The following is a 27702-nucleotide window of genomic DNA, read 5'->3' as shown; positions in this document are numbered from 1 at the left end:
AAGTTCCCTTTTGATTTCCCAATTACAAGACATATGTCTCAAGTATTATTCTCCTCACCCCTCCACATTGCCCCCATCCATCAGCTTTATCATGAAGTTGACTTAAAACTGAGGATACATCTTGTCTTTCACTACATGTGATTGATTCCAGATGTTCAGATTAAATAATGGTGCTCCCCTGTAGACATAACGGACATAGCAGCAAAGTAACTAGGCAAAATGAGCAAACCAGGCCCTGCAAATGATCTTAATTATTTCAACTACGAAAGAACAGTAAAGCACTGGGGTAATACAACAAACAGCCCTTTGAAACGGCAAACCAAAAGCCCTGGTAATTTACATTTAAGTCAAACCTGCTTCTTGCAAAGTACAATATATGTGGACTAATTCAGGAAGAAATCTAGCACCACACCATTTTCATAATTGGAATTCTAAGCCAAGTCTCCAGCAGCAAGTATCATATAAATCATAAGGTTAGTTTTGGTCTGCTTTTCACTTTTTTAAAAAGGATGGTCTGCAAAGTGGTATTGCTAAAAATATTAATGTGCTTTTATATCATTCAAGATGTCTCTGTGCATCGAGCCTTTGACAAGAGTTAAAAGTGTCATGATTTAGGTGAGTCAGGTTTATAGCACACAGATTAGACAGATACGATAGATAGATGATATAGATGATAGATAGATGGAAATGAGTCTATGCCATTATTTGCATTTCTCATGATTAAGAGAAAATACAGCTTATATTCCACTTGACAAAATATTACCTAAATACAGTCTTCCAGGCCTTGGGAAATGGGGTAAAATTGAAGTTCATGTCACTGTTGGACAACAGACTGAATTCTGCCCAGCAATCCTTTGTGATTCTCTCCTAAGCCATAAATTTACCTGCCTGAATCATTGACACGCATCAACAAAGCACAGGTGGCAGTTTCCTTTCATACACACCAAAGAGAGCCAGATATAAATAAATTGTGCAGCCATTTAGAACATGCCAAAATAATATTTTTCCCATCTGCTAAGCTTTGTGGTAAGTGAACTAACAGGTTTCTACTCTCATACTTGGTGAACAGATACCATAAGCAACTAATTAACATGAACACAACAGGAGTCAATTGGATTTCTCTCTAAGACATTAATCAAAGCCCAAAACAAAATGCTAGCCTTGTAGAACACTCAGACTTGTGGGTCTTCAGATGCGGCTGCTCCAAAGCCCATTCCTGTATAAATATTTACAATGCAGTTGGCCTGCTGACGTCTTATCAAGTTGAACTCTGGATCCCAGCTCTGTGCTGCCCATGACATTCAGCAAATCTACCCTAGATTGGCCTGCCTCATTTTCCTTAAACGCATGCTATGAACCAGGACAATCTAAGGATGAAGTCTATTTTTTGCATTGGATCAGTTAGTTAAAAATCAAATTTTATAGTTTCCTTCCCATTAAAAAGTTATGACAATTATGTATGTTTTAAGTGTTGCTGTGAGGGGTATTAGAAAAAAAAATGAATCGGCATCAAACCCACTGATTATCATTAATCTAATAAAAAAACTTTTACAGAAATAAGAATGCTGATCTATGGCTAATTTATTTTTAAATAAATGGGTATATTAGAAAGTAGGAAATGACGCAGAGTTATCCTCTGAAAAAGCCTAGCCAAGAGACAATGACTGGTAAAATTTCTTTCAGAGTTTCAAGGAAGGAATGATTCTGATATTTAATTCTTCTAAAACATAGAGAAATAAGTTACTTCCTAAGGTTAGGATTTAGAAAACCAGCATAACAGCAAGACTTTGTGACTTCAAGTGGAAAGAAATCAGGATTAGGGCATAGGAGATAGTGACTACAAATAAATCTATTGATCCCTCTTTATATTTATAAAATCCCTTCATTGTGAGTTAAATTTCAGCAGATAAATTTACCCGAAGAAAGAAAAAAAGCAGCCCTAATTATATAATAATGGGGAAAAATCACAGCAATGTTCCATGTGACCAAACCTGCAAATACACGCCTATGGCTTTTTTAATAAAAGAAAGCTATGAATTCCTGCTCAGTTAAAGTTGTCAGTGGTTGCTGTGGTAATGCAGAAGGACTGCTGGACACCTGAGGAAGGTTGGGCACTGGCAGAAAGAGAAGGCAACTGGGTGTCATCTCCCTTCCCTCCCCTCTTCTGCCTTTCCCTTCCCTTCCTCTCTTTCCCTTTCCCGTATTTCTTCCTTCTACTCTCCATCTCTTCTGCCCTCCTTTCCTAAATCTTCCTCGGGGTGCTAACGGATTTGATTGCCCCTGTGACTCGAACAGTCCCCATCCATTCCCTTATGCTAATTCTTCCTGTTAAGTCTCATCAGAATAGATGTGGTCTACACTGGGACATGATACCCTCTTGAGGATGGACCATATGAAACCTAGAGAACAAGTTATCTACTTCCAATAGACAGTGAAGAGGCAGGCATAGGATATACATTTCCTTCCCGAAAGGGAGAAATTGGAAGGAAAACAGGAGTCGTGGGTCCCAAAGAATTCTGAAAACCTGTAGGGCATACGCCATTAGATTTCAAGGTCTGAGAGACACCTATGGAACAGTGTTTTGTCCTCTAGGCCTAAAGGAGCGGCAGCCCCACTCCTTCCAAGTGCTTGCAGGGGCCATGCTCTCCACAATCCCTGGGGCACAGGATCAGCTCTCTTAGAACACAGGGGTGATAGCCAGACTCTCCACAATCCCCAGGGAATATGCTCCACCCTCTCTGAAGACTGGGGAAGCAGTACTCTTCCTGAACAGGGTGAAAGGCCAATCCTCTCCACGTGCCAGAGCACACTCACCCTTTCCACACAAATGGGTGGACTTGCTTTCTTGGCCTGTGACAATGTCTTTGGTCCAGACTCAGCTCCATGGTTTTGCCTTTGAAGTGATTTTTCTTTCAATTTATCCCTTTTAATCCAGGTTACGGTAGTTCTGTTTATTTAGGTCTTGCAAAAAACGTGTCAGTTTTGTTACATTAGACAAAAGAAAAGTCTACAAATCTTTCTGGATTTCTACTCCTCCAATTCTGACTTATGCTGAAATGGCTGACTGATCCAAGTTCAGTTAAACCCTCATGTGGACTAGTATTCTCTAGGGACTCACTATCCAGAAGCACAGAATTTCTCATACCATCAATTTTTGGTTTCTTTGTGTTCAGGAGTTCAGTTCTCAGCTTTTTCTTTTCCCCTCTTGCATTTTATGACAAGCTGCAAGAAGAGACCATGCAGTACTTTCCATACATAGTTTTGAAATTTCCTCAGCTACAAGCTCATTGCTTATAAAGGTTCTTTTTAATTAGAGTTCAATGCAATTACTTTAATAGCAACAACAAAAACAACCAAATATATACATATATGTACACATACCCATATATACCGATATGTGTGTGTGTGTGTTTGTGTATTTAAAGGACAAGAGGTTCGAGCATTAGCAAAGGCCCAGTTACTAAGGTAAGGAGCCCCTCCTCTGCAGGCAGGAGTATTTGCAAAGACAGGTCAGGTCTGAGATGACAGGAATGGTGCTGGTCTTGAGTAAGAGATTCAGCCAGGAGAAATCACAATAATCACTTCAGGAAGATCTTCTATTGCTGTAATGCATATAACATAACTAAACCAAATGAGTCATATATATACTCCACCTGTGGAGGATTTTATTTTCTAAAGATGGCTACATTATTTCCAGTCCCACCTTTTATTCTAGAAATCTCTTGATTTCAAGAGATGAAATCTCTTGAATCTGTGACTCACTGCTGACCAATAGACTATGGCAGAAGTGATGCTGAGTGATTCCAAGGCTATGTCGTGAAAGGTGATACAGCTGGGATGCTTGCTTTCAGAGCCCACATAAGAACTCTGATGACTCTGAGACTGCCATGCTGGAGAGGCCATATGTGGGCACTCCGGTTAACACCCCCAGCTGAATCTCAGCCAAAAATCATAACCAGCTGCAGACCAGGCGAGAGAACCTTCGTGAATATCCAGCAGATGACTGCAACCCTAGCTGACGTTGTACTACAATGACATGGGAGACCTCTAGCTAGAAAAGCCGAGCTGGGCGCTCCCCAAATTCCTGACCCACAAAATCGTGAGCATGTTATAAGTCCCTAAGATTTGGGCTAATTTGCTGTTCAGCAATGGCAATTGAAACAGTTCTCCCCAAGGGCATGAAATACACAATACTTGAGGGACAAGATTTTGCAGGGAAAGATAAATGTAATTGTATCTGTACTTTTTTCAAATCATCTTCTTCTGAAACAAAAAGGTTACAGAAGCTTGAGAGATATGTTTCCTGTTTTCAGTTCATCTCCTCTGTTCTCCTTATGGAGAAAATATTTGAGTTTCCTCTCCCTGCAATATTCCTTATCCAGTTTGACATTTAATATTTTATTTATATTTAGTATTTTCTAACCGCCATTCAAGACTCTCTTCTATCAGAACTGGCTATATTGATTTGCAGGCAGAAATAAGGGAAGGGAGGAAAAGAAAGACTGGAAGTATAGATGTAGAAATCAGGTAATGCCTCAGTTTTCATTTTAAGAAACTACCAAATAATGAACTGGAGTTGGTCATTTTATATTATCTAGGACATTGTGTTACAAATACCAATATTCTTAATATGTATGACTCTGGGTTTTCTAAATACACACTTTATTTAAAAAAATATTTTATCTATAATGCTATTCACATATTAACATAATCCCTATCTTCTTCACAAATAATTTTAAGTATCTTTACATAATTTTTTGAAAATGCAAGAGTTTCTTTCTATATATATATATTTTTTTCATTTTTCAAACAATAGTCTCAGTATAAGGCCATGAGCTCAGGAAAATAATCACATTAACTTTTGAGTCTGGCATTTTATTAGCTATATGCTGTGAAGTAATCCATGATTCAACTTTCTTATACTGCTCAGCCCTTGTAGGGGGATGATCTAGCCAACGACAATTTGACAGATTCATATCCAGGGAGAATCAGTCCCACCCTGTGTGGGTGCTGAACTTGAATGGCTCTAGTCCCCAGGGGGCTACGAGGTCCTGTCACCTCAACAAGCAAGGAGGGCAAGCTGGAGCCAGCTAGCATCTGATCGGGAACTCTCCGGCCAAAGACATGACCTGGAGGGAAGAACTGAGTTCACTGTCAAATAGACCAAATTGAAGGGGAAAAATAATGTAAGTTAGATCATCAGCTTGGTCCTAGTCATAAGGACAAAATTGCTAGCTGTAAAAGGGCACTAGCAATTTAACTTCTAATTGTGGGTCACTTTAGCATATCTGTGCTAATGTTAGTTACAGCCAGGATGGTATGCTGTGGTTCTCATCGAGAACAATAAAGGGAGTAGGAATCATGTTTAGCCAATGACTGCTTTGATGTGTCTTCCTAGCGGAAGCAGTAGGTGCTGTAGTTTCCAGAGCCTGATTCAGATCCTGACTTATCACACATTCTTTCTTCTTCCAACTCTAAGATGAAAGCTTTCTCGGGACAGTTCCAGAACACAACTGTGAGTCCTAAAGAACGGCTTCATTTCTTTGGAATGCTTTTGAACTTAACAGGGTACTATCTTACAAATTTAACAGCTGATTTTTGGATTGGTATCTTAATTATCCTTAATCCAACTAATTTGTAGGCTGAGGGAAAGTGCTCTTTTGAACAGCAGACTTCTCTTGCAAAACAGTGCTTTCATGAGTCCAGTATAAATGAATCAGAAGCATAAATGTAGAACTTTCCCTTAAATACACAAGAGTATCCACAGTATGGGGGGCAGGGACAGATGAGGATGCACACTTTTATTAAAACCCTTAAAACTGGAACAAGAGATTGAATCGGTCATTATAAAGCTATCAAAAAAGAAAAGTCCAGGACCAGATGGCTTCACATGTGAATTCTACCAAACATTCAAGAAAGAATTAGTACCAATCCTGCTCAAACTCTTCAAAAAAACTGAAGTGTCAGGAAGGCTAGGGTATATTCGAGCAAATTAAAATCGATATTCAATATTGGAGTCACCCATACCAATTTCACGTTTTTGTACAGATGAACTTGTGGCCCCTAGTGTGAATGTTTCAAAATACTTCATGTTTATTTCTATAATTGGATTTGCCTTGAGATCAGAGAGTGGGTTCCTAATGGCATTTGATAAAGTCATGGTTTAGGGTGTAGTCATGTTTAGGCTTAAGGTTTCTTATAAAGGTTCTTTTTAATTAGAGTTCAATGCAATTACTTTAATAGCAACAACAAAAACAACCAAATATATACATATATGTACACATACCCATATATACCGATATGTGTGTGTGTGTGTTTGTGTATTTAAAGGACAAGAGGTTCGAGCATTAGCAAAGGCCCAGTTACTAAGGTAAGGAGCCCTTCCTCTGCAGGCAGGAGTATTTGCAAAGACAGGTCAGGTCTGAGTCACTCTGGGTTGCTGGCAGGCGATGAAGTCAGCCCAGATCCCTGTTCTCTGGGTCAAAATCCAGGCTGTTCCTGTTGTGGAGAGGGGAACAGGCATGGGCAGGCCAAGTGGTGAGCAGAGGCCTAAGATGAGGTCAAGTCCATGTCACTCAAAGACAGGGTGAGGGCATTTTAGTGTAGAATTAAGGTGAAAAATAGAAACAACCAGCTTCCTTGCCAGAAATGTAACCAAGTCATTTCTGAAATTTCCAAGAATTTGGGGGCACATTCTGATTTGTGTAGCAGCCTCTGGATTTGCTGATTTTGGCTGCAATGGATGGAAGTCTTGGAAAATTTGTGGTAGATCATCTAGGCCAGTGCTTTTCAATCTTGACTGTGTACCTGGATTTTACTCAAATCCTGTTTCTGATCTGGTAGATGTGGGGTGAGTCCTGAGTATTTGCATTTTTAACATACTCCCAGGTGAAGCTGATGTTGTTGAACTTGAGCCCATACTATGAGTATCAAGAAGACAAGTAGTCCCGGCTGCATGGAGGTTGGGCAAAATAATATAGACGACCCAACAAAATCTGAATTTCAGATAAGTGACTTTTTTTTTTTTAGTATAAAGATGCCACATGCACTAAATGGGGCATGCTTATGCTCAAAAAGTATTCCTCATTTATCTGAAAATCAAAATTAACTGGACATCCTCTATTTTACCTATCAACCCTATGTGAGGAACACTAAACAATGCCAAAACCCAAGTTCTTTCTCCAGAGATTCTGATTTAACTGGCCCAGGGTGCAGATATGGTGATTTTAAAAATCTCCCCCTGTAATTCTAATATGCAGCCACGCTTCAGAACCACCAATTTAAACTAACCCCATATTTAACAGGTTGGAAAACTGCGCTGAAAGGGTTATATGTGATGATCACTGGTAGAATAGGGATTAAAATTTAGAGTTTTCTGGCTTTCTTGGCCCTGTATTCCCTCCATCTCAAAGAATGTCCCTTCCTTAGAAGTGTAAAGGGTAATCTCCCTTGGGAACTCTATTTGTTCTCAGATCTTTGAGTTTGGTGGGGATGGAGGTGTCCTTCTCCCCTAATTTGGTTCCCTAAACCTTATAGTCCTTTTCCTAATTAAGTAGTCAGAATACAGAGATCTGCCTATTGTGCCTCTTAAGTAATGGAAACTTTAAAATCCATTATTTCTCATTGTTGCTTGACCCCGCATCCGAGAGCTTTAAAAAAACACTGATGCCTGGTACCCAACCCAGAGATCCTCATTTCATTGGTGTGGGTGTAGCCTGGCATTGGGATTTGTTGAAGCTCCATGAGTGCTTCTGCTGAGCCGTCAGGGTTGCACTGCTTTACCAGACCTTCTGACTGCCCCGGACCCGGGGCCCAGGACTCTAAAGCTGTCTGTAAGCGGTGGGTCCAGCTGAGCCCATCACAGATGTGTGTAAATCAGCAACTTCAAAGGCTGGAAACACTGAGCTTGACTGCAGGGTAAACCTGGAATGCCTCATATGTTATTCTTTCAAGACTTGTCAAAGCATTTGAATCAGTTCTAATTAAAAAACACATAGTTTCCTTAGATTCCAGCTTCTTAAAATACCTATATGAGCCTTGTATGTATTTCCACCGGTCCTAGGATATCCTGTTTCTCTGATGAAATGCAGAGTAAATAGTTATTTTTAAAAATTAAAAAAAAAGAGAAAAGAAGAAGTGGGCGGTGGGGGGGGGGGGAGTCAGTATTTGCTTATTCTGAGCTTTCTAACTAGCAGTTTTAAAGTGCTAGGAAAATCACCCCACCCCCTACCCCAGTCCTTCCCTATGATCTTGTACTTTTTCTGACTCATCAGAAGAAGATAGATCAGGTTCCTGCTTAAGAAATATCTGCACATCAGGCCTATCAGGAGAGAAGAGAGATTTCGGAGGGAAAGCACTTTGGCAGGAATTAGAACAATAAAGAATAAGACCTTGAATTTTCTTCCTGCTTTCTCCTTGAAGAAATGAAGTGTATTCAGAACAATCCACGAATGGATTGCTACTATTTAAGATAGACACATGGGGGATCTTTCAAAGTCTCAAGTACTATTTTTCACACTTGTGAAGATCGTTCATGACTTTTCTATAAGAAAATAAGTCTTTCTACCCATCAGGGAATGGTGAATAATTGGAGTGCTTATTAATTAGCTCAATCCCATTTATTAAATTATCCCATTATATCTCTATATGCTTGGAAAGTTTATTTAGGTTTTGATGACTAGATCATGTGATCAGATGTTCACCAACTTGTCCAACCCAGATTTTCCAATGCCTAATCCAAATGCTCTTCCTACAGCTAACACAGACTACCACCCAAGGTTTTTTCCCATGGTTCTCGTGTTATTTAAATCAGACAGATTTGGATTTACCTTCTTCCAGGCTAAACTGAGAAAAGAGCAGGCTACATGGAGGGAAAGACTTATTGATTCAGTATAAGGCAAGCCCAAACACCCCATCTACTTCACCCCACCCGAGAGCGGGTATATAGAATCACCCTGTAATACTGGAGAGTTTGAGGGCTCCAACAGTAGCTTATCTGAGAGTGTTACAATTTGCACCAAATTACAATACATGCCCCTTTGTAAATCTCGAGAGAAAAGTGAAAAGGAAAGATGCCCATCTTTGTTAGATGGGATACTTTTTCAATGGCCATTTGTCAGAAAAATCTATTGAGATATTAATTTGTATTATGATATTCTTTTATTTTTCCTTTCTTTTCTTCCAATCCTTAAATATGTATACTTGCCTCAGAGATGATTTATATGGCAGGATCGAAAGGGAAAATTGTCTTTAGACCACCTGGCTCTTGAACTTGTGTTTTACAGAAGTCTTGAAGTTCATGAAGGGGACAAGGAGACACTCCCAGAAAGGTGCCTTGTATGTAAGGTGGCCGGTAAAGAAGCTAAGATCAAAGGAGAAAATGTTTGTGTTATACACAAGAAGCTAGAATGACTAAGCAAGGATTGTGGTTCCCAGAATTTGCAAAAGTGTGCTTGGACCTGAGTTTGGGGAAGCTCCAAACAGCTTTCAGAGTTTGGAGTCAAGAGATACCAAGCGATTTATAGGCTGGGACAAGGAGTAGGGTTGATAGATTTAGCAAATAAAAATACAAGACATCTGAATAAATTTGAATTTCAAATAAACGATGCATTTATTTTTAGCATAAATATGCCTCATATAATATTTGTGACATTTATACTAAACATTACTGTTTATTTGAAATTTAAAATCAGCTGGGTGTCATGTATTTTATCAGGCAACCCAAACAAGGTAGACTTCATTAATGATTATAATGGACTGACAATGCTGTGTCCTGGCTTCCATTTTCTGGATAACACAAAAGCATCCTGGATTCTTGGACAACACTGGGCAATAGAAAAGGCTTCCTATAATGGCTAAGCTATATTTTCTGTCAGCTGGACCAAATGAAGGCTCAGAGTAAAATTTATTTGATTTTAAAGGAAAATACAGAAATTTGACATTTCTAGCAGATTAAAGTCTTTGAAGGCAGATAAATACCCAATACAACCATCACCCCTGGGTACTAGAGACAAGTTTCCCTGGAGATCTGAGCCTGGGTATCTGGTCACTTTCTTTTAGATAAGGAAATTGTATTAGATTCAGTTGTCAACTTGGCCAGGTGAGCATACCTAGTCTTGTTGCTGCGGACATAAGCCAATGGTACGTGAACCTCATCTGTTGCTAATTACATCCGCAGTCGGCTAGGAGGCGTGTCTGCTGCAATGAGTGACTGGTTTGACTTAATTGGCTGGTGCTTAAATGAGAGAACACAATGTAGCACAGCTAAGCAGCTTGGCATTCCTCATCTCAGCACTAGCAGCTCAGCCCGGGGCCTTTGGAGATGCAGAAAGAAGTCACCCCGGGGAAAGTTGTTGGAACCCAGGGGCCTGGAGAGAAGACCAGCAGAGACCATATTGTGCCTTCCACGTAAGAAAGAACCTCAGTGGAAAGTTAGCTGTCTTTCCTCTGAAGAACCAACAAAATAAATCCCCTTTTATTAAAAGCCAATCCATCTCTGGTGTGTTGCATTCCGTCAGCTAGCAAACTAGAACAGAAACCAAGGAGAGAAACTTGAGGGCTTGCTGTTACTTTTCCTCAATGTGACAAGAGGTCATTTTGTCATGATTTAAAAAAATTTTGGGAAGACTCCTGGTACTATGCTTCTATAAGAGCTAAAGCCTTACCGACACTACTGGAAATTGTCCTTCATAATATTTCTCCTCAGTACATGGTGATTTTTGCCCTTCAGAGTGAACCATGTCATATAAGTCTATAGCCAATGCATTAATATCAGGAAGAGGAGATTTTCACTAAACCACTCTTAAAACCCTCTAGGAAGTTGAACACTCTTTCGCACACAGGGAAAAGAACCCAACCACTGCTCACACTTTCACGTGCAGGCAGTGAGGGAGCAGCACTGGATGGGTTGCTGGTCTGGAATGGAGCCCAGTTACTGCTCAGTGGAGCAGGGAGGGCCCACATCCCAAGACCAGAAGGGAAATCCTTGTTCAGGTCAACCTGAGGATGAGGTCAAGGCAAGTGCATGATAATGCTTCAACAATCAGGTTGGGCCAGACAGAAGGCTTAACATCCTTCTCTCGATGACACTATGCCAAGGTGTTTTGTTTTTGTTTTATTTTATTGTTATTTTTTTTAATGAGCAACTGCCTTCAGATCCTGGTTTGAGAGCCCATTGCAGGCCTGAGTCATTGACACTACTCCCTAACTTCTCTCTGCCGCAGGTCTGCTTCCAGCTCAGACGACCCAGCTGTTCCCCCTTTCCCTCACCCCCCTATTTCCCACCTGACAGTTGTAAAATTTTAAGGAGGAGATCCTCTTAGGGTGGTATAGCTTCAGGCATATGAATTCTTTCCGGGGCTCTTTGAATTTGGAAGCAGTTTAGAAGCAGTTTAAAAGTAAGGAGGTTTGAAGAGTGAGTGAGTTCCCAAGAATAAACATGTTTCAAAAGAACCTGAATTAGAAACTTTGTTTATGTGGGTTTTATATGACGTTTGCTTACTTAATGTAGTAACTCCTTGAACCTATTGCCTGGTATGATATAATTTATTTACATTATTCCAGATCAGAAAAATCACGAGCAAACCCCCCAAAAAACTGCTAGAAAGAAGAAAATGAATTTTTGTGAAGTTTTTAGAATTAGATGGATGCATTTGTGTTTAGATAGATAGATGATAGATTTAAAATATGCATGTATACGTATATTTGTATATAATATGCATTTACAGTTAGAGATTTTAGATATAGATTTAAATTTAGGTTTAATTTCCAGTCTGTTCTAATGTATACCAAATAGTTCCCTATGGGATTCGAAGGAATATGATGGTTTATAATTTCTTTTGTTTTGCAAGCATCTCAGTTTTCACCATATTGATATGTTACAAAATAAGGAGTCCCTTTAAACTCTAAACTGTCGACAACTCTCATGTCAGAATTGTGGTAAAGGAATTCAGGAAAACTTTCCTTTTATATCTCTTAGAAAGAGGAGAGAAATTCCTTCACAGCATGGAGAGGAGAAGAAAAGGAAAGTCTTTCTTTCTAGAGTAGTAGAGGTGACTTGCTTGCTTTAAAAAAGAAATGTGCTTTTCATGTCCCCAAAATAGATTATAAACTTATTTATTTATCTGTTGCCGTCTTTGCCTTTATTGTATTTTTATTTTTTAATTTTTTTAAATTTCAGACTTCAGAAATTTAGGAAGTGGAAGTGGGAAATAAAGAAAATACAGAGTAGGTGGGGAAGAAAATCAGGAGAGCTTTTCTATTACAAAAGCCCTGAGTCACACATCTAAAACTCCAAAGCTACAGCACAGCCAGACTGAATATTTTGGTTGACTAGAGAATGTTTGCTGTCTGTAATTTTGCTGAAATAACTCGTGTTGTTCAAGAACTATTCAGTAAGATTAGAACAAACATTCTGCCTTCCAGGCTCATTCTTAAATTATATACATACATATATGTATTCCTTTTTTTATTACTTACTATCTTATAATTATCAAGCATATACCTAGATAATAGGAATCCATGGATAATCATCACTTGGAAAGCATTCTTTTTCAAGCACTGAAAGTCTTGTCAAGAAGTTGAGAGGATACTGAGAAAGTGTCCAACTGTCCAGAGGATTCAGTTGGGGGGTATTAAAGAGGCAATCTAAGAAAATAAGTGACCTTCAAATCAAATCACTGGCAATGTTGATTTTTTCCCAAAGCCCTTAGAGAAGCTTTGTTTTATGCCACATTTGGGTTTAATTTCTTCATGATCCTCATTTTCCATATCTAACTGATTTAAGCTACACCCAGAACCAGGACAATTATTTAGCCATTTGAGGAATTTGTCTGTTCACTGAGCATAAAAAGGGAGCTTTGAAGCAGAAATGAGAAACCTGGAAATTATCTGCTTCAGACTCGCGGTCAATAAAGAGTCGTATAGTGACTGTTCTCTGTTTCATTTTGTGGAGACAATATGACCAAACTAGCCTAGAAGTCTCCAAAGTCACTAATGGTTAACTACTGGGCATCTCAGTAATGTGTGGATCATTGTCGGTAATCTCCTATTTCAACAAGTTTTCCAAAAATCCATTTTCCATGTCAGAATTCTTACCTGACTTTTCTCTACAATAAATAAATGGCCCAAAGCAAAACAAACAAACAGAACTTGGCAACATTTCTTATTCTGATAATGAAATGACAATGACAGAATAAAACTAATGAAATCAAATTAATAATTAAAGCAATTTTCATTGGGATTATTTCTTACATGAGGCCAACCTCTCTAGCAATTCAATGAGATGAGAATTTTATTCACTAGAAGTTATCTCCTGGATGTCTGTTTGGGGTTGGGCATAGAGGAAGTTTTGTCAGAGAGAGAAAAGAACTTGACTTTCCAGAAGAATCTATAGACTGAATGCAGTAAAGGATGGATTCCTTTAAAGAGTAGCCTGGTTTGAATAACACATATATCTCTTCTGGATCAAGAGTATCAAGGAGAGTATTCAAAAAGAAAACTAAGTAAAAGAAGCACAAGTGCTCTTGTTGATGATAAAATGTATACCCTTTAGTAATCCTATAGGGGCACAAATACCTTAAAATCACATTTGAATGCTATTTTGTGCTTCTACAAATGAAACCCTATGATGAAGCTGAGCCACTTGGCCTGCCCTGATTTATTTGGGTTAACAGACATGTTTTATAAGCCCACAAGGAATGTGAGTTCTATAAAAATAAAAGGTATGTCTTTCCTCTCTGAAACTCCATTATCTTCTTACTTTATGCTCAATACATGGTAGAATGATTTCTAAGCTCGTTGTTGTTCAGACACAGTATTATTAAGCAAAATAACTAAAATTACCAACAATAATAGTAAATTACATTTGTAGAGCATTTTACAGTTTATAAATGCTTTCCCACTTTATTATCTTTCAAGTATAACCACTGTTTCTGCCCGCCACACCTGTAAGCATACATAAATACCTTTCATGCCAAGAAAACCGTCTATTTGGTAAACATAAACTCACACTAAACTCTTCGAGTTATTTTTGAGTCCAAAAAGAACCCTCCTTAGATAGGAAGTGGTCTTCCTTTCCTTTCTTTTTTAGCCATCTCCTCAATCTCTGGCTCCACCTGGTGGAATGTTGTGAGGTCATGCCCACGGGCATCACGGTTTCCAAACGTGGCCTATGGGGCCAGTATTACTTCTTCATGGTCCTCCAAGGACATAGGAATAGGTCTTTCAGAATCCAAAGACTGTATTACCTATCAGGTCAATACATTTTCCTTTGCTAATATTGGCCTCCTCTCAATGTAGAATGTCTGCATATTTTTCGAAAAGGCTCTTCCCACTAAAGCTAAAGAAGAAAAGGCACAGAGTTGAGAAGAAAATCCCATCTTGCCAAAAATGCCTCACACTGTTCTTTTATGTTTTTCATTTCATTTGGCCATAAAAATATCTCCTACATAGTAAGGCAAGCTGAGGATGCTTTCGCAGCTTTACAAATGGAAAACGTTGAACCTTATGCTAATTGAATTTCCTAAAGAAAAAAAAATTAAAGAGGCAGAAACATGACCAAAGGTCAGGTGTTTTGATCCTAGATGCAATGTTTATAACATACTGTTTAAAACGAACAACCCTAGTTTTATTATGCTTTAAAACATTTATTTTATATTTTGGGGGTGTCTTTAAATATTGTAAAATGAAAAATGAAGAAAAGCTCTTTCTCCAAAGGATAAAAAATACATAAAATGAAAGAACAGTACTGAAGTGAATATTTAAAATGAGAACATAAATCATAACCAATTACTTATATAAGTTGACAAATGCCATAGCGTCACAAAACCTATGGAGGAGATAATGTTTTTTATTAATTGTCAAATGTGTCTTTGTAATCCCTTTTACCTCTATTTCTTCTGCTTATAATTTTTTATAGACCTGATGACTGGAAGACTCTTGCACAGACCAGTTTCTGGTTCCATTCTAAAACCTTACTTTTCCTCCCCTCTCCACACCCATCTAGTGCTGGGAACCATGGGATTCTTTCTTATCAAAGTCCACCTCTGGCCATACACCTCAGGCCATAGTGGATGTTCTTGGAATTGATTCCTACCCTGGAATTCTAGTTGCATGTTAACAATACCTGAAAGTGAATTGGAAAAGACATAAATCTGTCTACTATTCCCAAAGTAAATATATCTCCTATCTCATCTTCTACTTAGTTCCACACCCCCATCAAATCCCTGTGACATTCCAGTGCTACCCCACGCGAGGGGAAGTGTGATAAAGAAGTTGGAGTGAAACCAAATAGTGGTATAACCAATTATGTCATATTTTTGAGAATTATCAACAACAACAACATAGGACCTTGTGTGTACATTGCTGGGTCCCTTCTCAGAGCCTTGGAAGAGGTGGTGTAAGTGAGGGACTCTGAAACATAAGCTTCATGATGAATCCATCTCTGGTTGCCTTTAAAACAACATAGTTGAAAGAAGTTTAAAGTTGATTGGAGCATCAGTACCCTGGTTCTCTCACAATTCCAGGATTGTGTTAGAAATATTTTTCAAAGGCAATGCTTTGGAGTCATCTGACTTTCTATTTTTTGTGTTTTGTAACCCTCTATTGCCTTATAGGAGAAAGACCACAGTGCAACCCAGATTTCAGGAGGGTTTTCATTGCTGTGCTTCCAAGGCTGGGACATGCATATGGCTAGGGAGGGGGGTGTGAATCATGTGTGATGGTAACTTATATATCCGACATTTATACACTATCTTTAATGTATTGAAATATTGTCATTTGGGTTCAGATCTTATCAGACATTCCACAGCCACTTTTTTTCTTCATGGTTGAAGAAAAAAAACTCATCCCATTCCCCTTCTTAAGCACTTGTGGACCTTGCCCCAATTAGCATATAGAAAGGTGGCTCATACAAGGAGGGAGAAGTAAATACTCATAGAGATAGAGGCATTGAGTGATGAGATTGAGTGATGACAAGATAACTTGACACAGCCTTGCACACACTTAGAAACCTCAATCTGCCACTCCCTCTGGGAACAGGACTTTTTATTCCTGCATGATTTTCCCCCTTCTTCCTCCAGCTTTATTGGATAGTTTAAAATTACGTTTTGATTTTCTAGTACTTCGGTTGCTTTTTCCATCCGATTTTAAAAAACTGATTATAGCAAATGAAACACAGTTGTCTACGTGATATAGTATACAAAAATAACATCTTGATTTCTGTGAAAATGCATTTCTCTAAAATTTCTGGATAGCTCCAAATTATGCTAATGCTGAGCATCGATGTTTACACTGGGTTTTAGATTTAGTCTTTAAAAAAATGTGTTCTAAACCTTTGCCATCACCATATAACCAGCATCAATGCTGTGATGAAGTTCTTCCTGCGCTTTTATCTCAATTTCTCTCTTGTACAGCTATTAACACATGCTTGTCTTTTTGTTTTATTACTCCCACTCAACTGTATATATGGCCTATGGAGGGTCTGTCACAGATATTACTTGATGTTATTTAACAGCTACTGAGGTCAGATAATCCTAGGTCATCATTATGTTAAAATTAAAGTTATTTATGGAAGTTCATAAACAATTCCAGAATTGACTTAACCTCCTACATGAGAACATATTCAAGAAACCCAGAACAGACTTACTGGTCTGACTCAACTTTTCCTTTCATTAATCCCTACTCACCAGTGGCTGGGAGAGGGGATTCCTTAACAAAGCATTATACATAACACCTCTACCAAACTGAACATAAACTGGTTTTTTTTGTAGTTAAATGCAGAAAGTCAATTTTTCTCAACCCCTTTCCTTGTTTTACAAGGCAAGTCAAGTGAAGCTCACTGGCCTGGGAGTAGGCTCTATCTATATTAGAGAATATTGTATGTACAACCACCAGTCAGAAAGAGGAGGCACAACAAAGGAAAATAATTAAGCCATAGCCTCAATTATACATTCCCGTGTAAGGTGCCCTGACTCACCACAGCGGTAACAGTTGACTTCACTGCAGTTGATGGCTACACGACCAGTTTCACCACACTATAGCACTTTACTTTGGTGCAGTCTTTTTGAATGTGTCCAAATTCTCCACAAGAATAGCACTCCTGCTCATCTGCGTGGTCACAGCCACTAGCCAGATGGCCTGGTTTGCCACATTGTGGCAGCACTGCTCTCCCTCTCTTTTGAGCTCCTTGCAGTTCTCGGCAATGTGGCCACCTTTACTGCAGTTATAGCAGGCATCCTCCTGAAGACCACAATTCTTGGCAAGATGACCAGACTCACCACAGTGATAACAGATGTCTGGAAGAGATGAGGAAACAAACTGGAAACCTCTGCCATGGTTTCTCATTCCATGGCCATGGCCTCCTCTAGTAGGGCATTCCCTGGTTTGGTGGCCAGATTGTCCACAGTTGAAGCACTCACTGCTGCTCATGGCTACAGTTAGATCTTCTTCTGCATCTGAGTGGACCAGCCGTGGAGGGAGGCTCACAAGGGAGCTACTATTTATTTATAGCTCCACATGTGCCGCTGTGCACCTACTATATGATTTTTAAAGCAAACTTGCAAGGTAAGGAGTAGTTACATTTCATAAGATGCATGACTTGTTTTGCAGTCTGTCCAAATCACTCTACTAATGAGAGGAATTTTCTTTCTTTCCCTGCCACTAGTTATGCCCTAAGAATCAAACAACTGATATCTTTAGATATAACTGTTTTTCACTCAGAATCAGAAGGACTTGGGATAGTTTTCCAACCTAGACTACAGCTTAAAATTCCATGGGAAACATTTAAAAAGTATTGTTCTCCAGTATTTCAGTTTGCTATTGGTGCCAGAATGCAATATACCAGAAATAGATTGGCTGTTACAAAGGGAATTTATTAGGTTACAAATTTACAGCCTAAGGCCATGAAAATGCCCCAGTTAAGGTATCAACAAGAAGATACCTTCACTCTAGAAAGGCCAATCTTCTGGAGTTTCTCCGTGAAATGGGAAGGCACATGGCAAAGCCTGCTGGCCCTCTGCACAGGTTTCATTGCTTTCAGCTCCCTGATTCCAGTGGCCTCCTCTCTGAGCTTCTGTGGCCCCTCACTTAGCTTTTCTGGGGTAAACTCTGGATTTCATCTGTTAGTTTAGCATCTCCAAACATCTGTGTCATGTTTCATTTCTCTATTCTCCATGTTGGTTCTTCAACCATCTCTAAATATCTACATCTGTATTGGCTCTGAATGTTTTCTCTCTGTGTGAGCTCTTCTAAGGACTCCAGTAAACTAATTAAGATCCACCTTGAATGGACAGGGCCACAACCTTATGGAAATAATCTAATCAAAAAGTTACACCCATAATTGGGTGGGCCACATCTCCAGGAAACAACCTAATCAAAAGATCCCACCTTACAACTGGTCTGCCCCCACACGACTGGATTAGGATTAAGAGAACATGGCTTTTCTGAGATACATAATAGTTTCAAACCAGCACACCCAGGTACCACAACAGATTAATTAAATCAAATCTCTTTCCTATGAGATTCTAGTTTGAAGGCTTGGTTGCATACCATTGACTTAGAGAACCTATAAGACCATTTTTAGTCCTTCTACTGTGTGGCCATACAGTTCTATATAGTACAATTTCCAGTTGTACTATCCTTTGGTAACATGTATTACAACCACTTGCTGACTGGATCCTCATTCCCAGGACCTAAATACAGGTCTTCCAATTCCAAATTTCTTATTTTTTTAGCCTGTATCACAGTCCTTCCTGCCTTACTATTACAGAGGGTGTGCATGAGGACATCTATTATATCAAATCCCTTAAGATTGCCTCAGTTCACAGTACACAAAGGGAGACAGGTGATGATTTACTTATTCTGTTTGATGAAAAAAAATGGTTTTATCAATGTTCCTTTATTTCCTTATACACAAAATATACCATTGGATCAGGATAAATGAATTACTAGGGCAAATACTACCTGGCTATTCTTTAATGTTCTTCTGTGATTCTGTTAGAAATGTGTATGTGTCCAGCCAGATTGAGCCCTCAACATTGCATGCCAGTAATTTATCTCTGTGTGAACAGCTTTCTTTTCCATGCCTTTGGAAACTATTTTAAAACTTCTCTTCTCCTGGCCTTTACTTATACATTATAATGCACCCTTAAGCACGTGGCTTTGCAGCCTTTTTATGAAAAACTTCAGGTAATCTACCATTAATTTTCTGATGTTTCCCAAACACAAACTTACCTGCTTCTGCATGTACTTGTTCTCCCTTTGTTGCATCTATTGAGGAAAAGATACTCTTTTGCTCTACATTGCCTATTACTTTACCTGTGATCTCAATTATATACCCACTTACCTCTTCCAGACCTTTGATTTCATTCAGTCATTTATATCCAATGTGTCTCAAGGTACAACTATGTATTGCCTTTTAGCCTCTTCCTCTACTAAGTTGTCTCATTAGCACCTTAAAAAACAAACAAAAAAACAAACAAAAAACTTCCAAAATGCCAACCTCTCTTTGCTTCAACTGTCTTCCAAACTGGAGTGGTGGTAAGAAATAAGGGCTCCTCCAGTCAGCAGTTCTTATTGGAGATCAACTCTGTAAACTATGTACATAAAGAAGGATATGTCATATAGTCCATGCCCTTGAGGAGTTCACAAAACTGTTTGTTAATTTGGAAGATAAAATTGATATATATTTCTCCCAAACTCACCCCCGAGGCAGTCAACAAAAAAGTAAACAAGCAATGAAGTGTAAAGTACCTGATACTTAAGGAGGAAGTTACCTTGTACTTAAAGAGGAGGTGAACTTTGAGCTAAGCCTTGAATTGTTGAACTAATTCCAGGTAGTTACAGAGGTTTGCATTCCTGATAAGTAAAGCAGAGGTTAGTAAAGGTAGAACCAGCATGGTTATAGAAGAAAGGGTTTGGGGGATCCTCAGCAAGTGTCTAAATGTGTGGGGAGCACCTTCAGGTCTTAATAGTGACTCACTCAATAATCTCCCATAAACTAATTCACAATGAGGTGTCAATGACTTCATGATAACCCTCCTAGAAAACTAAAGGATTTTTTTTTTAGATTAATGCTTCAATTTAAAAGACTAAATCTCTAATGGTAGAGGCTTTGAATCAGATGGTAGGAGCATTTTAGGATACTTGGGGGTAGGGAGAACTTATAGCTTTACTAGTCTAATCATACAAAAGCAACTAGGGCAAATCCCACTGAAAGATGAGCTGATGAAATGCTATTAGTTTTGGAATTGCTTTGTTATTATTGTTATTATTATTTTTAGCTGTTTGGAAATTGCAGTGCTTCTATGGAGAGTGGATGTTTTTTAAAATAACATGGTAATTGTATGTGAGTGCATGTGTTTTTGTGTGTGTTACTGTGTTTGTGCCCTGGGGCGTCCTAGGTAAAGGGCTCTCTTGAAATATTTGAAACAAATAAATAAAAAGAAGGCTGACCCAAATTTTCACCTCAAACTGGAACGGAGTTCAAACTTTGAGGAGGATCAAAAGCTTGATTAACTGTTGTTTATTTATTTTTAGAGGCTTTGCTTCCCTCCAACTCAAAAAAGTAGAAGTGATCAAACACTACACTGTGAGAGAGACTCTTGTCTCAATATTTCCAACTGGTTTGAAACCAGAAAGTTCTTGTGAGGCAACTGGGAAACCCAAGTGAATTGCACCCAAGGTCCGAGATCCAAGGGGTTAGGAGGAGTTCAGCTAAATTTCATGTTGATGTCCAAGGAAAACATAGCAGTAGTGTTGTTTTCAGTGGAACAGAGATCCTAGAGGGCAGAAAACATCATTTGTGAAATAGAAAAAGAACATGCATTTGTGTTTTCAACCAAAGTCTTGGGGAAAACAGGTTTATTCATCGGTTGAAAAGTAAAAAAAAGACACATGGGATGTGTTGAGACCGCTCGGTCAACTAGAGGCAGCTGATATCAGGCAAAAACCATGAGGGAGAAGTCAGGAGATTTGGAAGTGAGGCCCCTCTTATAGCTATGTGTCCTTTGGTGTCCTGTTGTAGCTCTGATATAATTTGATATTCAAAGGTGAAAAGTATTCATTTGTTCAGAAATACCAATTGCCTTTCTTGTGTGACATACTGAAATAAGTGCTTTGGATCTTTCTGAGTTCGATAAGAACCACCAGTAGTACTCTTAATAATTGTAAACTTCAGAAGAGACATTAGACTTGTATAAAATTCATTTCAAAAGAATAAGGCTATGAGAGTTTGGGGGAAAAGGGAGTAATCTGGGTTAATTTCCATGCTTTGGAAGGCTTTATGAAAATAGAATTAAAAACTGAGTAGGTTTTTAGCATGGATACATTCATTGGATGGAGGACTTTCCAAGGCATAATCAACATCATAAAAAGGCACTCTGAGAAGGAAAAGTGAAACTTAAACATGCTGACCCAAATTTTCACCTCAAACTGGAACGGAGTTCTATAACAAATAGACAGTTGGCAAGATTGGGTGCATGAACTGTAGAAAGTTTAGGAGATAATTTTGGAACAATCATTGAAGCCAGAGGATGGATGTTACTGAAACACTATGTGCTGGTTTGGATTTTAACTTATATGCAACAGGGGATACTTAAGAGTTTTGTTCAGGATTATGAATAACTGGAAACTTTTATCAAGATTAAATTGGCAATATGGTGATCAGTGAATTAGGTGGGAAAGAGAATGGACAGAGACTAGTCAATTAAAAGTCCATTAGATTAATCTAGGTGAGAGGTGGTGACAGGCTTCATCAAGTTAATGGCTGTGCTCATAGAAAGGAGGTTGAGTCGAAGGGCTAAGATGGAAGTAGAATCAAGAGGATACGGCAACTAAATACTGCTAAGAAAGAGGGAGGAGCCAGAGAGGACTCAAAGCTTCAAGCTTGTATGCTTTGTTCCATGGTGTCATTAACTTGAGGACTTGAGATAGGTAATGGCTTGAGAGAAAAATGGTGAGTCCAGCTGAGTATGAGACTGAAAGAACATCTAGGTGAAGGCAGGAAGATGAATTTTGAGATCAAGAACTAGATGATGGTTGAACAAAGATGGGGAGTCCTTTGCATAGATATCACGGTTGAAATCACAGAAGTAGTGGATGCTAATGTACATAATTCAGTATATTTTCCTGAGTCCGGTGCCAGCTGTTCAGATATTTGTTCCTTAATGTTTTTGACATTGCCTTGTATATACCTGGCTCTTGGCAAATGGACTCTGTCCTGGGAACATAGAACCATCTATCCCAAGATGAATGTGAAAACCCACGTGAGTTCTTCAAGCTTGATCTACTTAAAGAACTACTGTCCTTTCTCCCCAACAGTATTATGTCCCCCGAACTTTATTATGTCCCCAATTTTCTATGTCTGTGTGTGACCTGTAGACCTGTAGCATCCATGTTGATAAAAGTTATAAGTGCCTATCAAAGCAAAAAAAAAGAAAAAGGAAAATTCAGGATTTTATTTGTTTTTATAGATTTTTTATTTAACTCTTCAAATAAAACTCTTTGGAATAAATAACTCAAGGGTCTGGATGCATTTTTTTCCATAAGCAATGTGCAATTTAATAATATATTTCCAAAGGACATTCCAGGAGGATTTTAGTGCCAAGAAAACATAAGAATCTCCTTCCCTGTATATATCATATTTTTCTTTTCTTTCTTTTTTTTTTTTTTTTGCATGGGCTAGCACCGGGAATAGAACCTGGGTGTCTGGCACGACAGGTGAGAACTCTGACTGCTAGGCCACAGGGGCCCACCCATATTTTTCTTTTTTAATTCTCTTCTTTAAAGCTTCATATAGAGCACATAGCAGTTTCTTTACTAATCAGAGACAGATGCAGAGATGAGATGATAAAATTCTGCAAGGCAGACCACTGACCTTGCATCCCAGCTTTAAAAATTTGTAGTTGTGTGACTTTTGATAAATCATGCCAGCTTTTAGAGTGACATGTTAGTGGTATAGAAATTCAGTGAGATATAGAACCATTCTCTGAAAGCTATAAAGAACTAATTAATATAAAGTATTGTGACACTGAATAAGAAGAAAGACAAAATTGTTCACCATCACCATCATCATGGAATATTAGATGTAGCACTCAGCATAGTTGTAGTTTTACATTTATATTTGTGATTAATCGTTAGTGCCTATATCCAGTACCAGAGTGTCAGTTTTAAGACTATGAGTCTATATCTGCTTTTGCTCACCATAACCTCATCAGAAAGCACAGAACTTGTCACATAGTAGGTGCTCAGTAAAGATTTTTGAAAGAATAATTGAATTCTTTGAAGCTTAAATTTAGCAATTTAGTATAATAAAAGGAAAAAAATTAATTATGAAACCAATTTCCCTTCCAAAATTCAATACAGACAATGGTACAAACTGATACAAGAGGGATTTGGTTAAAATTATAAATTTTTTATAATTTGAATTAAATTGAATGTAAAATCCATGGTAACAAAAGGAGGAATACTAGTGATGACTGCAAAATCTTTAGTGGTTCCAAAACCTGTTTTCCCCTGGTTCTACCACTAGAGATAACTACTACCAAAGTGATCTGGTACCGCATAGTTTCTTGTGTTGTAGTGTTATGTTCCCTTTGCTTTGTTCCTTTTTGCTTTTATCTGCAAGCCATGTTCTTCAAAGAGCAAGAAGTATTCTTACTTCATCACCTTTCCCATTATTCCTTGCATTTTGGTCTTTCTCTATAGGAAACTGCTGAAATGGCTCTCAAAGTGTTCACCAATAGCTTCATAGAACATCCCTCAAAACTGTGTTGATGACCGCAATTTCCTTGACTCTCACCTCTCTTGGCTTCTATGTTAAATATTTCCTTGTTTTCCTTCTTTTTTGAACATTATTTGTCAACAAGTTTTGTGTGTTTTTTTTCACCCTATCCCAATAATCTTAAATAGGGAGACTCTTCCTTTACCTGTTGGGAGCCAGTTTCAATAGCCACTTGGGCATCTTGACATGGGTTATAGGTATAGTCATAATATTTCAAACTCAGTAAGTATATCTGAAGCTGAATCTACCCATTTTTTCCATCCCTTCCACCCTCACTCCAGTATCCCATATCTTGGCCTATTAAATCATCACTTGTTTCTCAAACTTGACTCTTAAAACTTCTCTGTCACTCTCTGTAAACCCATATTCCCACCACCTCATCCCTAGCCCTTGTCAACCACCAATCTACTTTCCGAATATTTCATGTAAATGTAATCATACACTATGTGGTTTGTTTCACTTAGCATGTTTTCAAGTTTCATCCATATTGTGCAGTGTATGAGTAGTTAATTCCTTCTATATTGCAGAATAAAATTCCATAGTGTGGATATACCAGATTCATTAGCTGTTGGTCTCCATTTGCATGATTTCTTCCTCTTGCCATATCCAGTCCTTCTATTTTTGCAGTCTAAAATATCCTTTTCTCTATTTCCTAAGTGCTCTTTGTCCTTGCTGAGTTTTAGAGTTGGTTATTGAAATTTCTTTATATTTCAATGGCTCTTAATACTGTTCTTCAGTTCTCTTATATTCCTAGAATTGCTTTGTACACAGATGCTCAATTCCATTCAATAGAAATGTATAGTGTTTATTATTTTTGATATTTTTAATCTTAGAAATGGATAGACTACAGTAACCAGAAATGCAAAAATGTACCACTAGTAAAATACTGTTTATGATAATAGACTATATATTTGTATGTATTTGGTATCTATGATATCAAAAGGTCTAAATTGCAATTATGTACCACATGTTCATTGTGCTTATGTAATTGATATTGTACCTTTTTTATACACAGAGCAGCATATTTTATCGGCATAAGTACAATTTGTTTCTCAAGATAAATTGATAAATTGGGGTTAATAAACAAAAATTTTTGGCTGTTTTCAGTTAAACACATTGGGCTAAGCACTATCAGAGGTCCAAAGAATTGTGGGAAGTAACGCATGACTGTGAGCCATATGCACTACCCTGCAATGGCAGGGCGAAAGGATAGTTGAAAGCTTGGCCACGGCAAGAACAACAGATTACTCTGGGTCAGGCAACTATTTAAAGGTTCTGGCTTGGATAAGAATTGGTTTGGACCATGAAGAAAACCAGGATGTAGAGGGGTGAAAGAAAAGAGAGAAAAGGTTTCAAGTGGGATCAACTCAAAACCAAACTCTTTGACGAGAGAGACCCTAAGTCAGAGCCCGGTTTTAGTGTAACCCTGAGCATTTTTGGTTAATCTAAAATTAGATTAACTAAGCCAATTTCTCTCTGACTTTGTGAATCTGCACAAGCGGCTCCCTCTACTGGGTCATTCTTCCTGGTCCCATCTCTCAGACTGTTCTTTTCTTGCCAATTAAAATTCATTTAAAATGAATTTCCTCTTGAAAGCCTTCCTTCTTGCTAAGCTAGAAGCTCAGTCCTCTATGTGTCCATAGCCCCCTAACTGGAACATAGTTCATATTTGATAAATATTTGTTGACTGAATGGATTGCAAAATGAATAAATGAGGATATGAAGTATCTCTTTATGCTTCACTGAATCCCCTCTATTCATATTATCTCTTGATGTTTATTTTCTAAGTGTTCTTTCTGTCTAACTTTTTGAAAGAACATGTATTTATTTCAGTGGCTTACAGTGTGTCATTAAAAAGTCTAAGTCAGTAATTCACCAAGTCTGACCCTGAACTAGTAGCATCAACTTTTACTTGTGATCTTGTTAGAAATGTCAATTCTCAGACCCCACGCCAAACGTGCTGAGTCAGAAACTGGGGCCTGGGAGTGGAGGATGACTGCAATCTTTGTTTTAGCAAGCTCCCAGGTGATTATGGTATATTTTTAGTTTGATTAAGGCTGTATTACATTAAAGAATCCCTTAGTGGGATGACAGATGGTGTGCAGGTGATTTGATAGTTGCATATAGCTCTGTTCTACTGATCATGTGGGAGTGACAAACTGAAATAAAACTTAACATTGAACATTTCATAATCTAGAAGACCCAGTCCTACAGAAAACTTTAAGTTATAACATTCTGGGCTTTAAAAATAAAACAATTTCAATTTCAAAATAGTTTTAAATTTACAGAAAAATCACAATGTCAGAAATACAGAAGTATATATTTATTTAGATAAAGAAATATGTATTTATAAATACACCCTACAGTTGGTTTCCTGTATTATCTTATATTAGTGTGATACATTTGTACAACTAATGAACCAATAGTAACACATTATTATTAATATGTCTTTAGTTTTATCTAATGTCCCTTTCCTGTTGCAGGGCCCCATCCAGGGTACCATATTACAGTTAGAGGTCATGTTTCCTTAGGCTCCTCTAGACTGTTGACAGTTTCTCAGAATTTCCTTTTTTTGACGATCCTAATAATTTTGAGGACTACTGACCAGGTATTTTGTAGAGTGTCCCTCAATCAGGATGTCTGATGTTCAGGGTTTTAGGGAGAAAGACCACAGAAGTAAAATGCCATTTTTAGTCCATGACACATCACTGTTGATGCTGATTTGATCCCCTGGCTGAAGCAGGGGATCCCTACCCCATTTTTCCCCTTTCTCTACCTCTTCTTTGGAAGGAAGTCATTATACACAGCCCACAAGTAAGGAGTGGGGAATTATGACCTACTTCCTCCAGGTTGGGATCTCTACTTAAATTACTTGGAATACTTTTGCATAAATGACTTGTCTCTTCTTCCCTATTTCTTTATTCAATTATTTACATCTGTACAGACTTACTTATATTTATTTTATACTTTGGGTTGCAATTCAATACTATTTTATTTGGTCAAATTGTTCCAGCTTTGGTCATTAGGAGCTTTTTCTGTTGGCATCTCTGCCCCTTTGACTTATTCTCTCCATTGTTGCTTTCGATACTCCGTCCTCATCTTGTGTTTTCCCTCCCCAGCCATAAAATCAGCCATTGCAACAAAAGACCCCCTGCCTCCTTTCATTGGAGAACAGTAGCTGAAATGAAGTTCTGGGAGCTGACTGTGCTCATTGCTACTGGAGTGTCATTACTTCTAGCCCTTCGGCTGACAAAGCAAAGAAATATATGGGTGTATCCTAACCCATGTACAAAGACATGTATAAATATTTAGATATTTATCCATCTGTATGTACATTAGGCTAAACATGATTTCATACTGATGTTCCCAAGTGTAATCCTATATTACTACATGGAGCATTCTAACCTTTCTCCTCATTTTTGCTTGTCTGTAATCTCCCATTCCAACAGTTACATGCCTGCTCCCACCACCTTTCACCCATTTACTTCATTGTTCAATTCCAGTATACATGTATACGGTTTCATAATTCTTAGCTCATAGCCCCATGGGAAACAACTTTACCAGCTAGAGTTTGATATTCTCATATAGCTCTGTTCTACTGATTGTATGGGAGTGGCAACCCCAAATAAAACTTAATCTTGAGTCTTTCATAATCTAGAAGAACAAGTCCTCCAAGACATTCTAAACTGTAAAATCCTGGGCCTGGTTTTTTAGAAGACTTTGATTGAAAATCAAATTTACAAAAGGATAAAGGACACAAAAAGCATTAGAAGTAGGCAAGACCTGGGGAAAAAGAAAAAAATATATTTCTTAACAGTAATCCAGAAGTACACAAGTCGGCCAGAATGTCTGAGACCTTCTTGCTGGGAAACTTTTGCTGGCCAGATTGTAGGTGAGGGACTAGAACCAGAAAGAAAGGGGAA

At 38.2% G+C, this 27702-nt stretch overlaps 1 long non-coding RNA gene and 1 pseudogene across 3 annotated transcripts in view; one reads left to right on the top strand and one right to left on the bottom strand.

Annotated features, from left to right (window-relative positions):
• Positions 1 to 27702, top strand: part of LOC143646659 (uncharacterized) — a 207237-nt gene that overhangs the window by 116687 nt on the left and 62848 nt on the right. The gene's annotated exons all lie outside the window — the stretch shown is intronic.
• LOC143684351 (CCHC-type zinc finger nucleic acid binding protein pseudogene) lies at positions 16670 to 17427 on the bottom strand (annotated as a pseudogene).

This window comes from Tamandua tetradactyla, chromosome 1 (assembly GCF_023851605.1).
Source record: "Tamandua tetradactyla isolate mTamTet1 chromosome 1, mTamTet1.pri, whole genome shotgun sequence".
NCBI lineage: Eukaryota > Metazoa > Chordata > Mammalia > Pilosa > Myrmecophagidae > Tamandua > Tamandua tetradactyla.
The sequence above is the reverse complement of the archived record's forward strand: the minus strand, read 5'-3'. Positions and strand labels throughout refer to the sequence as shown.